This window comes from Haemaphysalis longicornis, unplaced genomic scaffold (assembly GCF_048455015.1).
Source record: "Haemaphysalis longicornis isolate Haplotype H1 unplaced genomic scaffold, Haemaphysalis longicornis Haplotype H1 scaffold_1, whole genome shotgun sequence".
Taxonomy (NCBI): domain Eukaryota; kingdom Metazoa; phylum Arthropoda; class Arachnida; order Ixodida; family Ixodidae; genus Haemaphysalis; species Haemaphysalis longicornis.
Genome location: NW_027526203.1, coordinates 465,230,575 through 465,238,681, shown reverse-complemented (window position 1 = coordinate 465,238,681; position 8,107 = coordinate 465,230,575). Strand labels below are relative to the sequence as shown.

Genomic DNA, 8,107 nt, shown 5'->3' with positions numbered 1-8,107 from the left:
CCCCCCTCCCTTCAGTGCCTGTGGCCACCTCCTTGGTCAGGTTGCCCCGACACGACTGCCCTAACCGCAGAGGAAGCCGAATGGCTAGAACGGCTGTTATGATCGACCTTCACTGCTTGAGAGGTAGCTACACGGCAGGCGTAACCGAAGTTAGTCTCATAACCGTGGTTATCGCAAACCGAGCTAGGCAAGCACGGTTTACCCTTACAAGCCGAGGAGCTGCAGGTGCACCAGCCGTGAACCGGCGCAAGTTAATCGACAGCTTCGCGGAGCGGCGGGGGGAGCAGCCGTGCTTGGGCTTTCTCTGTGCCCCCGCTTTCTTCGCGCATGCTGCCGTTAAGGAGATTTAAACAAAAAGAGCAGTGACCTGGCACATTTTTGTGTGTTTTTGTATTTATTCAGACGGTGCAATAAGCCGCGGCCGCCGCTGCGTAGCCGGGATTGCTACAGCCGCTCTGACCGCTCTGTTTTTTTTTTTTTTTTTCAATCAAAATAAACAAGTGTAGTGAACGCGCACTTCACGGCTCACTGAAGGTGCCTTTCTCACGTTTGCTCGGGCGGTTCGCGTTACCTGACCCGCCGGATGTATGACCCGTGGGATATCGTGTTCCACGCCTGCGCTGCCGCGCCATCGGGGACCGGGAAAGTGGATGCGGGGGGGGGGGGGGGGTCACCATTTTTCTTCGCTTAATAAAGACACTTGAGTTCCAGCAACCGATCCGTGTGTACGCTTTTATCGTCATTCGTCAGCCGACGAGGCAAGAAGGTTCGGTGGTTCAGTTGGTTCAGTACTGCCTGTTCTGTGGTATACAAGTTGAAGGAGATGTGACATGTAGTCGAAGGTGACGAAACACTCACGTGCTCACTACATGACCAGCACGTGATTTCGTCGGCCGAGTCGCATGAATCTGACGACTGGTACTGTAGTACCCACTTGATCCATCCTGACGACTCGAGGTAAGCGTTGGCCACGCGCAAATATATAGCTTGCATTTAGAACTTTAGATTTGATACCCGCACCTCTTAATTGTTTTGTTTTTGAGTACAAGAAGACTTGAAACGTGCCTATCATTGCTAGCTGCAGTATTCGAGATGCCAGTCACGCCAGTATTCAGTCAAGCATACCCTGGATGTTGTAGTTACTATACTGACCCTTCTAACGCAGTTACGAGGAATGTATCAAAATCCTATATATAACCCGCTACGACGATATGCATCAGTGATTGAATTAAGTACTTTTTGTAGCAGTATAGGTTATTCATATAAAACTTCAAGGTACGTTTTTCTAAACATGCGTTTACAAAGAATACGAGCATCTGTTGTTTCATATTGATGAAATGAACACTGCCCACGATTTTATGCTGGGGAGTTTCCAAGGTAGTGAAGCAATGTCACATAGACTGAAATAATTTTGCTAAAGTACAAGAGGTTTGATTATCGCAAGCCGATACAGCATCTCTTGCTCAAGCTCAGCACGACATCATGTCGCTACGCGCTTTGTGATTCATTCTTTCGATTACACGATGAACAGTTCTTTTTAAAGTATTACGCTGAAAGTCCCCTGTAAGGTTTACGTAAATATGCCTAAGCACTGCACCATTTGCTAATTTTCGTTGTCTGTGATGCTTCTGCACGTTGAAGTTGCTCTCGCTCTGTTTTACTTGTTAACACGATGCAACGCACGATTGAAGATGAGCAAGCAAGTAGAACCACTGTGAGCAAAAATTAACAGTATTTATTCTCTTGCGGGGTTCCTCTGGTAATAGTAACTACTAAAAACAAAAGTCACCCTCCCCCTCTTCATTTGTACTTCAAGTGACCGCCCCCCCTAAAATGAGTGGCTGGATCCGCCCCTGCCTTGAAGTCATGTTCCGCAGCTTTAGCAAAGCTGTGCGGAAAAGGTAAACGTCCGTACGACACGACTGCAAGCAGCAGCTTCTGAAATGTTCTGCAGGAGAACACATTTGACACAATTTTGAGTGGCTCAGCACCTGCCGTAGGCGAGGGAAATTGGTAACCCGGGCATAACTATAATCCGTGGATGGACAAGCTAGGTCTCGAATTTGTCAGAAGGCAAACTTCATTTTTTTAGAAAAAAAAATGCCACGGGTGGAATTTGCAGGGTAAAGGCGTCCAGGGGTGGCTGGCTGAGATCTTTGATTGTGGTGCCTACTTGCGTTCCCGCCAAATAAACCCCAACAGAAGCGCCTCTCCCCCGCTATTTTTTAGGGTAAGGTTTCAATGATCATTCTGGAAAGTTTCTGATCATGATTATCAACCAAAAAATGAGCGAGCATGAATGGAGCTGCGGGGCTTAGGAACAGAAAGCAGGGGGAGGGGGATTGACACTTATGCACTCCCCTACTGACGCCCGTGCTTCATATCTATTGGAGATTCTTAATATCCTGCGGCTGACTTCTATCGCGTGCTTCTCTAGTTGTTTGAGAGTTGCTGTGTTGTATCCATTAGCTTGATCTGAAGGCCTAGTATTTTGATGGTTTCTACGTTTGCTGCGGTAGTCCCATCTTTGGTTGTGATTGAGATTCTTTGGCGACTCTGAGGCTCACGGCCGTTGGGATGAATGACAAGTAGTTCCGATTTTTGCAGTGAGCAGCCAGAACCTCTAGGAATGCCACAGCTCTTAACCACTTCTATCGCTTTTTGTATGGTGTTACATTGGTGGAGGCGTCTCCGCACGGAGCTCCGTCACCTCCGTCACGTAGTGTTAATGTGGTGGACGAGCGGCGAACAGATGAGCTGCCTTGGTGTTGATGCCAAAAAGCTGCGAGCAAATCTTAAATGGTGTTACTGCATGGAGAGAGATGAACAGCGAAAATACAGGATCAGCATGGAGCCGACGGGCAGAGCGGCGCTCTTAGGGACACCCCGGGGCGGTTATCCTCACGGACTCCAGGCCTGCCCTGCTGCGGCTGCACGCAGCCGACCAGCCCAACAACAGCACCGGCTACCCGGAGCGCTGCCTTGCAGCGAAGCTGCACACTGTGGCCTCCCTAGGCTGCGACCTGCGGCTCCACTGGCTGCCGGGCCACAGTGGCATCCGGGGAAACGAGGACGCCGGCGCCCGAGCCAGGGAGGCCCACCAGAAGGGCACCCCAGTTTCCCGGGACGTCACCACCTTCGAAGAGGCCCGCACCGTCCTGGCCCGCAGGGTGCAGACGATGCACCCCGATTCTCGGATTGTGATTTCTGTCCTTCTCCTGGCACCCTATATCATCAGGTATGGGAGTGTCAAAGAACCCCGCACCTCCCTCCCGACCCCACCCCATCCTATGAGCAGTGGATGGCTTGCCTGACTAGCCCGGACCTCAGGATCTAGCAAGACCTGGTGACGAGGGCCCGGACAGCCAGCCGCAGCCAGGGTATCCTGGACTAAGGATGCCCTCCACCATGCGGGCGCCCTAACATCTGCGCCTCAGGCTCGCAAATAAAGATTTATCAATCAATCAATCAATCGGGTTGTGAGTGGCCTGGCGCCGCGACCGCTGCCTGAAGGCATCAGCAGGGACGCCCACTGCCTGTTGCTCCGCATGCGGCTCGACTGCTGCAATATGGCGGAGCGCCTGCACCGGAACAGGCGCAAAGACTCCCCTACATGTCTGGACTGTTCGGACTGTTACCCACCTATACTCTGCTTCTGCCCCCACCACGCGGGGCCGAGAGCAGAGCTCCACCGAGTGCTCCAGCGTCAAGGCCTTCCCAGCGCCAGCATGGAGGACCTTCTGTTCCCGAAGGGGCCTGCGGCCACGCAACGGAAAGTCTTCGCCCATCTGTTCCATTACCTGGAGACGACCGGCCTCACGCAGCGGCTGTAGCCCGAACTGCAGTGACTGATTATGTGCCCGGACTGACAGCCCTATCTCTTATTCTTTATCCTCTCTTTATATCTGTATCTGTCTCTCTCTCTACTTCCCTTCCCCCGCACTGGGTTGTGTGCAGGTGAGCTCCCTGCCGAGCTCAAAAATATCCCCAGTGCACAACAACGACAGCGCGCATTTTTTGACGGTCCGGCAAGGAATCATCGGTTAGTTTCTTTTCTGAGGCATCGTTGGCGAAGTATAATAGTTGTAATAGCACATGGTTGGCAGCTTTACAAGTTGTACGGGACAACTTAGTGTGAGTAAACTTTATTTCCCCGAGCTTCAGGCGCTGATGGTTGGGCGCCGGACTGATGGGGGTCCTCCTCTAGTCCGGGAAGCCCTGGTTTGGCTGCCCAGGCCCTCTACACCAGGCTACGATGGACTGAGAGGTCCGTGCCGGCCAGCTGGCCCACCCACTGCTCGTACGTTGGGTGAGGATTGCGGAACAACTGAAAAGAAGAAAAAATGAATTGAACGCACCGTTCCCGTCCGGCCGCCGTCAAAGCTTACTTTGCCGCATCACACATGTGTGCGCAGAGAAGTGAGCTCTAGGGCTGCTAAGTATGATGGTTAAACATTTTGGGGAAGTGGTCAGCCTCCCATGTCCGGGAGCTACAAGCCCGCGCCGATGATTACAGTGCTCGCTTCACCGGGGCGAGTTGTCGTGCCAAAGCCGATCTGGTCACAGTTGAGTCCCACTGCTCAGGGACGGGGGGTGATGAGGGCAGATGAAGACTAGGTGGTAGGTGGTAAGGAGAAGGTCAGTCACACGCGTAGCAGTTATTGGCGAAAAGGGATGGGCAGGTGTGCGAGAGAATCGTGCGACCATGGAAAGCCTCGGAAGGCGGCGATAGACATTGGTTTGATGTGGGGTAAGGGAGTACAAAAATAATACCTTGGTTGATGGGTGTAATACCACCGCTACCACTACTACTACTACTACGATTACTACTACTAATACTGCTACTACTACTACTAATTATAAATAATATGATTGGCGGCAGCAAAAGCAATTCTTGGAAACTACTACTACTACTACCACCACCACCAGCACCACTACTACTACTACTACTGCTGCTGCTGCTGCTGATGATGCTGCTACTACTACTACTACTTCTACTACTACTACTACTACTACTACTACTACTAATAATAATAATAATAATAGTAATAATTACTAATAACAATCTGATTGGCGGCAGCAAAAGCATTTCTAGGAAACGTTAGGTTGGTGAAATGGTGAAGCGCCGTGAGGATGCTTACGCAGTAGTGGACAATTCTCCGAATTTCTGTACATTTTTTTTTCGTGTGGAAGCTTTGGGGTCGATTGTTTTGCGGGTGCAGTTTGCATTCAATAGCGGTGGGGGAAAACGGCAGGTTGATGCTAGACGCACCAAAGCCCGCGGTCGGAGCTATTACTCCGCGGCATTTCCTTACACGCTTGGCTGGGGACGTTAAACCCCTTAATCTCTCTCTCTCTCTCTCTCTCTCTCTCTCTCTCTCTCTCTCTCTCTGAATTTGGTCATCGATTTATTCATTTCCAACCGTTTCTCGAACCGGTTCAATGGATGTGAGCGGCTTCACGAACTGCTATGCTAATTGATATAGTCGATCCTGAACTGAACTGAACTGAACTGAACTGAAAAAAGGGATAAAATAGTTAGAGTAACCGAACAGTTCTATAGAGATCTGTACAGTAGCCGCGGCATCCAGAATAATACCGAACCAGGAAGTAGTTCGGAGAAGGTAGACATCCCACCAGTAACGACAGATGAAGTAAAGAAGGCTTTGAAAGAAATGCAAGGGGGCAAAGCACCTGGTGAGGATCAGATAACAGCAGACCTTTTGAAGGATGGCGGGTAAATGTACTAGAAAAACTGGCAAACCTGTATACGCAATGAGTGTACTGCAATCTTTGAAGAATGCGAACATCATCCTAATCCATAAGAAAAGTGACATGAAAGACTTGAGAAATTACAGGCCGATCAGCTTACTGCCAGTCGTCTACAAGTTACTTACCAAGGCAATAACTAACAGAATTTCGGCCACCTCAGATTTCAGCTAACCTAATTAACAAGCAGGGCTTCGTAAAGGCTATTCAACAATAGACGATATTCACACGATCAATTAGAGGATAAAGAAATTCGCGGAGTGTACTCAACCCCTATATATAGCCATCATAGATTATAGGAAAGCATTTGATTCGGTCTAAACCTCAGCAGTCATGCAGGCATTGCGGAATCAGGGTGTAGAGAAGCATTACGTAAGAATACTAGAGGATATCTACAATGGTTCCACAGCTACCATAGTCCTCCGTAAGGAGAGCATTCATCATCATCATCATAATTACCAGCCTATCTACGCCCTCTGCAGGGCAAAGGCCTCTCCCATAATTCTCCAATTACCTCGGTCCTGTGCCAACTGTGACCAATTTATCCCCGCAAACTTCTTGATCTCATCTGCCCATCTAACTTTCTGCCGCCCCCTGCAACGCTTGCCTTCTCTAGGAATCCACTCTGTTACCCTTAATGACCAGCGGTTATCTTGCCTTCGCATTACATGCCCTGCCCACGTCCATTTCTTCTTCTTAATTTCTACTAATATGTCTTTAACACCAGTTTTCTCCCTGACCCACTCCGCTCTCTTCTTGTCCCTTAATGTTACACCTATCATTTTCCGCTCCATTGCCCGCTGAGTCGTTCTCAAGTTAAGTTGAACCCTCTCAGTGAGCCTCCAAGTCTCTGCCCCGTAGGTGAGTACCGGTAAGATGCAGCTGTCATACACTTTCTAGGAGAGCATTAAGGGCGTCATATTAGGAGAGACAATCTCTCCAGTGTTATTCACAGTATGGTTACAACAGATATTCGGAACACTGGATTGGGAACAGGTGGGCATAAGGGTTAATGGAGAATACCTCATACCTCAGTAACCCCAGCTTTGCTGATGACGTCACCTTGCTAAGTAACTAGGGGGACGAATCGCAAAGCATGATTACCGCACTGTACAAGCAGAGTAGAATCTTTAGCCTGAAAATTAATATGCAGAAAACAAAAGTAATGCTCAATAGCCTCGGGAGAGCACAGCGGTTTGAGATTGGGGGCGAGGTAGTGGAAGTGGTAAGCAAATATATCTTAGCCCAAGCAGTGACCCCGGATCCCAACCATGAGGCAGAGATGATTAGAAGAATAAGAATGGGGTGGAGTGTATTCGGCAGGCTTTCTCAGATAATAAATGGCAGCCTACCATTGTCCCTGAAGCGGAAAGGGTATAACAGCTGCATCTTACCGGTGCTCACCTACGGGGAAGAAAATTGGAGGCTCACTAAGAGGGTCCAACTTAAATTGAAGACGACTCATCAACCAACAGAACGAAAGATGATAGGTGTAACGTTAAGGGACAAGAAGAGAGTGGAGTGGGTCAGGGAACAAACGTGTGTTAAGGACGTATTAGTAGAAAATAAGGAAAAGAAATGGCCGGGAGCAGGGCATGAAATGCGAAGGAAAGGTAACCGTTGGCCATTAAAGGAGTACTGACACCAAATTTAGAGGCCTAAATCACGATATAATTGGCTTGAGTAGTTTGTACAGATTACCCACAGAAATTTTTGGAGCGATCCGAGGCTGGAAACGCATCAAAAATCGATTTTAATTGCCCTGGCCGCGAACTATTACAAATCGGCAGCACTAGCGAAATCGCTTAGGGTGTGACGTCAGGCTATCCGCGATTTTGCGGCCGATTCAGCATGACGTCATACAGTTGTTTCCGGAACCGGAAGCGATAGCCTGCGCTGTTGTTGTGGGCGGTCTCGCTTCGATAGGAGGTTTGGCTTGGCTGCGGTACCGCTGTGAGCAAGGCTTGCGAAGTGCGCACTTCACGTTTCCGCGCAGGTATTGCCATCTCTCGACCGGTCGGCGCACCGCCCCCCGCGCGCCGCGGGGGGCCGGTCAGCGTATACGCTTGCATCGCGGCAGATATCTGATCGCCGCTTTTAAAATAAGCCCTGATAACAATCCCAAGCACAATTTTTCACCACACTAACACCTACTTTGTCGCATGTGGAACTTCATTTTAACGATCAGATTGATTCAGAAGAGCAGCGACAAGCGGTTGCTACCGTCTTGCTACCGTGGTCTGCGCCGGATCGAGCCGCTGAGTGTCCGAGCTGGCAGGCGCGGCCGGCGTGTGCGCGAACTGTTTCCGAAGGCAGGAAACGCTTCACGATTGCCTGC

General features: G+C 49.9%; 1 protein-coding gene across 1 annotated transcript in view; it reads left to right on the top strand.

Moving 5' to 3' along the window:
* Positions 1-789: 789 nt before the first annotated feature.
* LOC144173549 (uncharacterized) overlaps positions 790-8,107 on the top strand; it is a 189,222-nt gene continuing 181,904 nt past the window's right edge. The window contains exon 1 of the mRNA XM_077701935.1: positions 790-957. The gene's annotated coding sequence lies outside the window, so the exon portion shown is untranslated. The remainder of the gene's footprint in view (positions 958-8,107) is intronic.